The sequence below is a fragment of the Heptranchias perlo genome, chromosome 5 (assembly GCF_035084215.1).
Source record: "Heptranchias perlo isolate sHepPer1 chromosome 5, sHepPer1.hap1, whole genome shotgun sequence".
NCBI classification, from domain to species: domain Eukaryota; kingdom Metazoa; phylum Chordata; class Chondrichthyes; order Hexanchiformes; family Hexanchidae; genus Heptranchias; species Heptranchias perlo.
Window position 1 is genome coordinate 15,331,573 of NC_090329.1, and position 8,536 is coordinate 15,340,108.

The 8,536-nt window shown below is 45.0% G+C and overlaps 1 protein-coding gene across 1 annotated transcript in view; it reads right to left on the reverse strand.

Annotated features, from left to right (window-relative positions):
* The window catches only part of LOC137321561 (adhesion G protein-coupled receptor B3-like), a 105,435-nt gene extending 98,063 nt beyond the window's left edge, over positions 1–7,372 (reverse strand). Inside the window, exons 1-2 of the mRNA XM_067983958.1 lie at positions 7,341–7,372; positions 1,616–1,780 (exon numbers count right to left, since the gene is read on the reverse strand). The gene's annotated coding sequence lies outside the window, so the exon portion shown is untranslated. The remainder of the gene's footprint in view (positions 1–1,615; positions 1,781–7,340) is intronic.
* Positions 7,373–8,536: the final 1,164 nt, after the last annotated feature.

An 8,536-nucleotide genomic window follows, 5' to 3' on the forward strand; every position in this document is an offset into this window, starting at 1 on the left:
CTTTAAGTCATGAAAGGCACTATATAAATGCAAGTTATTTCTTTTTAATGTGCTTGCCCTCATCCCAGGAACAAATAAAACAAACAAAATTCCAGCACAGAAGGTCATTTGGCCCATCGCCCTATGTCAGCTCTCAAGAAGAGCTATTCACAGTCCCATTCCCTTGCCCTTTCCCCATACCCTTTCAAGCTATTTTATTCCTCAAATATTCATATACTTCTTTATTAAAATGCTATTATGGATTCTGTTTCCATCACCGCTTCTGGTAGCACATTCCAAGACTTAACATCCCTGCCAGTCAGAAGTTTTGAAGGGTATTTTCGCCTTTTTGGGGGGAGAAAGTGCCTGTAAGAGCCATGCCTCGTGGAGGTATGTTGATATTTTGTGTTGCATCACAACTTAAACGATGTTGTGTTGGTGACTCCCTGCTGGTGAGCGATATTTAAATCAATCGCACTGTCCTGCGGAACTCAAATGATCTTTTGTTTAGATCTGGATAGCACTTCAGAGATCCAAAAGGTGTAACAAAATGGCTCCGGGTCATTCCGTGTAAAGAATGATCAGATCTTAGTTTTATCTGGATTCTGCACAGCTGCATATTACGGCCATTCGGGCAGTTTGAATTCAGTTTTAAAAATCTAGAACTGAACAGCTGTCGGATTGTTGTAAAAACCCCAAATGGTTCACTAATGCCCTTTAGGAAAGTAAACCTGCCGTCCTTACCTGGTCTGGCCTCATATGTGACTCCAGTCCCGCACCAACGTGGCTGACGCTTAACTGCCCTCCGAAGCGGCCGAGCGAGCTATTCAGTTGTATCAAGCCTCTACCAGCGGTTCAAGAAGGCCCTAGACCACCTTCTCAGGGCGACTAGGGATAGGTAAGAAATGCAGGTCTTGCCAGCAATGCCCGCATCCCGAGGATGAATTAATAAAAAAACGGACTGTGAATGAACGCAATGGGGCAAGTTGCCCTATTCTGTGCAGGTGACCTTCAGTACAGGCTGCACTGTCTTGTCAGATATCGTTATACCACTTTGTTCCATTGCAGCTTAATTTAGCAGCGATTATCAATCAACCATGAGTTTCCATTATCTGCCACGAACTTCCACTTTGGTCCAGAGGATTGAGATGAAAGCTTTTCTTAACTAACTTTATAGGGCAAGGAATTATGGTTCTTTAACTGTGGCTTTATTAAGCGGAGTTTTAGCAAGGTCTTCAATTCTTTATGTTCCCACAAGAAACGTAGGCAAAAAAATATCACAACAGGCAAGGGGGTATGAGGGCATGACCTTAAAATTAGAGCTAGGCCTTTCAGGGGTGATGTCAGGAAGCACTTCTTCACACAAAGGGTAGTGGAAATCTGGAACTCTCTCCCCCAAAAAGCTGTGGAGGCTGGGGGGGTCAATTGAAAATGTCAAAACTGAGATTGCTAAGATTTTTGCTAGGCAAGGGTATTAAGGGTTACGGAAACGAGGCGGGTAAGATGGAGTTAAGATACAGATAAGTCACGATCTAACTGAATGGCGGAGCAGGCTCGAGGGCTGAATGGCCTCCTCCTGTTCCAATGACATAGCAGCACACTGAGAAGCCACTTTATGACTGAGTGTTGCACTCACCTGGGCACAGGGCAATATTGCAGATTTTTGTTTGTGATTCCGGTCCATCGCATGATCGGCCGCCATACTGAGGAGAATTGCACGACCTAGACCTTGTCCTTTGGCCTCTACCGCAGGTAAATGAACATAAACTCCAGGGTGACCAGTCTTCCCAGACGCCGTGCACTACAACAGAATAAAAGTAGTCTGTAAAAGCAGAGGTTAGACATATTAATAATAAAAAGCTTAGGTGAACTTCTCAGGCTGCCCAGACGTGGAGGGGGGGAGGGGTGTGGGGCACAACGTACGGGCGGGTGGGGTGGGAGGGTGCTGCCGAGCTATGCCACACACTGCTGAGTACAGCTCTGTGCTCGCCATTTCCCATTGGGCAGATTCTCAGAAGGTGCCACGGTTGTCGGGGTCGGGTGGGGGGGGGGGGGGGAAGTGCGGAGTGGGGGCGGGGGGGGGTGGGGGGGCGAATTTAGGTAGTCGCACCCGTAAGGATGGGGAAGAAAATCAGGGTGCACTCACCACAGGCTTCTCTCTCACACTCGGTGTGTCCAGTTCCAGAGTGTGATTCCCAGAGATGTGGGAACAGGTCTCCTACCTGCTCTCAGTTAGGGAATGATGGTTTCCCAAGAGGAAAACCCAAAAAAGACACCCTCAGAAATAACAAATGTTTTTAATGTCGCCTGAGGCTCTTAGCAATGGCAGTTTTAGTACAAAGGTGTCCGACGTTTACTGTCAATGCGAAAAACATTAAATAGAGAAAAATATAAAATAATATACAGTCATTTATTTACACAATAGTTAGCATTAGACAGAATTTTATTGAACGATTATGCCATATAAGTGACAGGAATGTTATTTTTCTTTAAAGAAGTGGCATTATAAGCAAATGTCTTTAGTGGTGACCCTCACGGTGCTCACCTGTTAACGTCATTTGGAGGTTAATAATACTGAGTCAAACCACCCCAACACATGGGCTTTACCAATGATTTCCCCTGTAGGGGGAGCTTTTCAATCTTATTGTGCAGCCGCGAGGAGCCAGGGAAAAGAGACCAAGCAATTCCCAACAGGGGAAAGGGGGAAGATCAGACGGAGAGCCATACAGGAACCCCACTCATCCACCTCCCAGGGCCTGGTTGGAGAGCAGGGTTTGTAGGGCCCTAGGGGCAAGCTTTCAGCCTGTTTTTCCAGCCAGGAGAGGTGCATGGGCTGGGGAGACATAGAAGGGTGAAAAAAAAGGGAGTTAAATGCATGACATTAAAAAAGCAGACTCATTGACCTAGTCATTAATGTTCTGTGATACATCCCTCTGCTGTTTTACGCCAATTAACACTGCAGTTGCATAGTGTCTTTCATATGAAAAATGTCCCAAAGGGGGTTTCACAAAAACAGGGGTAAGGAAAACAGACACCGGGGAGAAAAGGAGAGGCGATTGACCTGCTTGGTCAAAAGAGATGGGTTTGAAGAGGTTTTCAATGGCGAAGAGAGAGGTGGAGAAGCAGAGGTAATTCCATACACCAGGTGCAAGGTGGCCGGTAAGGCAAAGTGGGGGCAATGCCGAGAATTAGAGGAACGCGGCATTCAGGAGGGCTTTAGGACTGGAGGACACTGGGCATGGGTTAGGGCATGGCCATGGAGGGATTTATAGACAAGCACGAGGATTGTGAATGAATGCTTTCAGGGACAGGGAGCTATTGTAGGTCAGGGAGGGTGGGGGGAGGGGGTTGGATGAGTGGGCTTTAATGTGGGACAAAATACATGTGGCAGAGTTTGAAAAAGTTGGAGTTTTTGGAGGGGAAGAATGGAACGCCATTAAGGAGAGTGTTAGATTGGTCTGGTCCGGAGGTGATAAATGCTTATGTAATGATCGCAGTGGCAAGAGGCTGGGGTAGGGACAGAGGTGGAGTGAGGTGTAGGTGGAAGCAAGCGATCTTTGTGATGGATGGGATGTGTGGGTTTCATAGGTCAGATCAGGGTCAAACACGATGCCAAGATTACAGATGGTGTGGTTGATCCTGAGTGAGTGGCCGGGGAGGGAGTGTTGGAATCAGTGGTAAGGGAGTGGAGATTACCGGCAGGGACCGAGGACAATGGCTTCAGTCATCCCGATGTTTTGCTGGGCGGGAAGTTGAGGTTCATCTAAGACTTGATTTTGGATAGGCAGCCTCACAAAATGGAGGCGATCAAGAGGTTAAGAGGTGGAGAGGTTCAGCTGGACTCATGTGAAAGCAGACGCCCTGAGGCTAAAGGTGGTGTCGCCAAGGGAGCACAGCATGTAGATAAGGAAACTGAGGGATTCTGGGATCCTGGATGCGATAGTGCAGAGAAGGGAAGCCATTTTAACCCACTTAAAATAAATTGATAATTGGCCCATTTAAAATACGGGACTGAGAAATGTTTATATACACCCTTACGCTGAAATGCTGATACCGCAAACAGTAATTTCTGAACTATTAGTGTAGAATTTACACGCTCATAATCCCAGCACGGAGCTTAGGACACTGAAAGAGTGTTTGGGGGGATCTGGCGGAGAGGTCAGCGGGCCCTGGGGGGACTTTCCATCCATTAAAATTAAATTAAAATGAACCCATCATTTCAATTTACTATGCAGGACAGCAACTCCATTCAAACAGTGGTTAAAGTAAGGAATTTTTCCCTTGATGTTAAACAATTATAAATTATGAATGCAGACGGATTTTGCATTTTCCACTTCTCCCTCGAGACTATTAATAAATTATAATATTCACATTTTATTCATATTCTGGGCTGTGCGTTTGCATAAAGGGGAGTGAGTGGCAATCCCAGTGACAGCATCGAGGACTGTCAGGTGGGACAGATCAGGGCTTGGATGTGACTCAAAACCCACACACCTCTCTCTACCATCAAGAACTAAGAATCTTTGAGTGGGCTTTCAAATTTGTACCTATGAGTGATCTATTCAAGGAGACTTTTGTGCCCTGGAACTCTGTGAAAGATGGATTGAAGTAATTCACGTGTTAAGTCTGCTCAATAACTTCACGGCCTAAAGGGAGGTGACTCCATCTTATCTCTCGGTGTGCTTCCATTAAACTGACAGGCCAGAAGTGAAAGACAAAAGTGTTGTGCTGCACTGTAGCTGCTCCGCCCCCTCTTCTATGCTTTTTATCACAGATCCACTAGAAATTATATTAATTGCTTAATATGTGATAGGCGAATGGCACAAGCATAGTGCATTTAGTGTCTCTCTCTCTTTCTCTCTCTCTCTCTCGAATGAAAAGAATTTAATCAGGTTTGTTTGAAAGTGCAGCATGGTGATTGGCTAAAATGTCAACAGCGCAGACCCGCGCAAGATGTCTAACATGTGACTCAGTGTTAACCAATCACTGCTCTCAGCCAGCCGCACATGAACAGACATCATTATTGCCTATAGGAAAAAGTGCAGTAGAGTAAAATCACTGGGGAATTAAGGGAAAATATGTATTTAATCAGCACATAGCAAGAATAATAAGATATAAGGGGTGTCTAAATAAGGGTTCCAGTGTACAGCCCCGTTGCTGTTGGCCTTTTCTCCCCAGCTCTCTTGAAGCTTTGCCTCTTATTAAAATACAAGTCCACAGCTGCCCATTACTCACTGGCACCTCACTCAGGTTGGGTGGAAAACATGATGTGAGCCTGGACACACTGTTCAACGATGACAGCCTCACTCCTGAGCCTGATCCTGCTCTCCACAAATACACATGTGTATGTTTTCCAGCAGGGGTCACTGAAGAGTATTTAGGAGCTCGAACCCTGACCTGTTCCCCCGCAACCGCCACCCGTTATCCTCTCAACCCAGAGAGATTCAATTACAGTGCCCCTATTGCCATCCTAGCTGAGAAAGCTACTCCAGCATAGGCCGGGAATCAAGCCTGGATCTTTCTTGTCCCTACGACCCAGTTGAACACTGCCTTCATCAACAGAGCCACTGGGGGATTACTGCTAGCGTTACACTTTACTGCTACTCTGTGACTCTTGGCAAAAATAATTAAACCCAACTGCAGTTAGCAGCACAGTGCATCTGTAACTGGGACTTTTATTTGGTCATTCTTTGTGCTTAGTGTCAATTTTCAACTCTTTTTTATCAAGTAAGAGTGGCTGAAATAGTAATTGAACAGCAATAAAGAACTTCCCTGCATACTGTAGCAGGAAACCGAGTCGAGGCAGTTCAATTTGAAGGACTTAACCTGACAGACTCATCCTTCAGTCCAACTAACCACGCTCGATTCCCTGGTACCATTGATCCCTTTATTGTTTAAATAAACATTAATCTCAAGATAGAACAGAGGTAAAGGCTGGAGAACTAGTCAAACAAAATGATTGAGCATTAATTGCCTTTCAATGTGTCTTCCAGTGACTATACCAAGTCTTTAGCCAAAGGCCTCCTGTGCAGTCTCTATCAATGGCTAGAGAAACTCAGCAATGCCGCTGCCAATTGGCAAATCCATTTATCCCATGGGATTGCACACACTGGAAGCAGCATGATTCTCGACGTGGTCGACTCTTAGCTGTCCTCCAAAGGGGCCTAGTGATCCTCTCAGTTGCAACAAACCGCAGCAAAGAAGGCCCACTGCCTCCTTCCTTGGGGGCGACCAGGGATGGGCAATAAGAACGCCAGCCTCGTCAGCGACGCCCGCAGCCCGAGAATGAATTCAAAGAGAAAGAGCGCTCAGTCGGGCAAGATTCCCACGATGCCAGCGTGCGTGTCAGGACTCCGGACCAAATTTATTATCCTGTGCTCCTGCATTTACACCCACCTACTCAAATCCACCAAAAAAACAGCAGGAGCTCATTTCACGTTATCCTGTGCAAGCTCTTGGCCTGTGCCTGTCCAGTATCGAATGTTTTATAATCCAACCCTGAAGTGAACACTGGCTTGTCAGCTTATATCACCAGTAATTACAGTGGTGTAGTGAGAGGCAAAAAAAAAATAGGCTTTAAATTAAATTTGTCTGCAGTTATATAACAGACCTTTTCTGCATTTGGAAAGAATGCAAATTAGGTTTGATTCCATAACCGTTCTGTTCTATTCTGGTGCTAAGGCTCCGAATCGAATGCCAACATGCTCTGACAGTTCACTGGGTTCTTTGCCATTAAATGTACATTTCCTTTTGTTGCTTTTTTTTTCCCCCGACACTGCTAGTCCCTCTGTGATGAAGTTGGCTCGAGCAATTATGGTCTCGATCTTGAACGAAACAACAAGTCATTTTAGCATATTCAAGCAATCACTATTGAACAACATTGCACCAGCCATAAGGCAGCAAGTTAACAGAGAAATCGGAATGTAAACAGTTCAGGATCTACAGAAAGGTGTTGAAATAAATAAATAAAGCCGAACAGGCTTCCGTACAACATATGGCGGCATAATGACAAGAAAAGTTTCCAATTTACCTGATGTTTTAGCCTAAACAATGCGATTTGTTGACAGGTCAAATTGTAGTGTTGAGATTATCTAGCTACACACAAGAATGTGGGTTGTACTGCATCTTGTCAGTCACAAACATAATCATTCTGACACCAATTTAAAAGATTTTTGACTTCCACACTGCTTTAAGCTTATAAAAGGTAAAATGTCTAAATATTCAATCATACTGAGAAAAAAACAAAAGGCAGAAACAGAAGCAAAATGCAAGAATTTGAGAACGATTTTTTCGGCCTTCTTGTCTATATCTTGTCATATAATTAAACATTCATACTTTTACTCATCCATTGCTAACGCTACCTGGACAGAGGACAGTGTTATTGCAAACCCTTGATTCTCTTAAAGGCACGCTGCACAGTATCCCGTAAGATGACACACAAGCTCTGGTTCGCACCTGCGACCCTTGACCACATGTTACTGAACACGCACTCCACTGGGCCCATTCTTCTGTAACAGGGTCTCCTGTGTATAAAGAGTGACACAGCAATTATTAAACAGCATCAGCACCATTACAATAATACAATAGTACCAAGAATAAACAGGACAGACACTGTATACAGAGGTGAGTGAGGAGAATTTTTTTTTAACGCAGCCAGTTGTTACGATCTGGAACGCACTGCCTGAAAGGCTGGTGGAAGCAGGTTCAATAGTAACTTTCAAAAGGGAATTGGATAAATACTTGAAAGGGAAAAATCTGCAGGGCTGAAGGGAAAGAACAGGGAAGTGGGACTAATTGGATAGCTCTTTCAAAGAGCCAGCACAGGCACGATGGGCCGAATAGCCTCCTTTTGGGTTGTATGATTCTATGATTCTATGAAATAGGAACTATAATCGTGAGGAAATTGGAAGGTCCAGCTGTTAAGATTTTCGATCGATCGTGAAAACGGGTTTGGAATGATAATGGAATCGAAGGTTCTGGTTATACTGTGCTGCAGGTCTGAGACTTGCAGTCAGTGGCAACTGATTGATGGTGTCTGGCTTGAAACACATTTTCTTGGCTCCTGTGGGTAAATTTGAAACGTCTTGAGACCACTGGTGGGAACCGTTTGCGTTCTCAAAATGTTAAAAAAAAACCTTTTCTAGTGTCCCCAGAGCTTCACTGGACTGTCTAATCACTTTATTAAACCCAGTTTCCCAGTGCACTGAAGTTACACTGCATGCGATGTCAAGCCTAAATGGTGGGGAGCTGGCCTCCCTGGCGGGAGAACGGGAGCGGTGGAGGGTGGGAGCAGTTGAGGGGTCTCCCATCGCTGCGTTTCAGTGTCAGGGGACCTGGCTCCAGAGTTAAACTCTCATTTTTGCTTTGCACCAATGCAAGAGTATAATTGCACACTATAACCACTATGTATATCTGCTCAGGAATCCCATGCCATTTAGAATGGAAACTCCATTTACATTCGAGAAGTAATGTCATGACAAGCATTAACGGGATATAATGACATCTCCAAGGGGTTCTTGGTGGCAATAGCTGGGTCCCACTAACACTTTAATGAAAG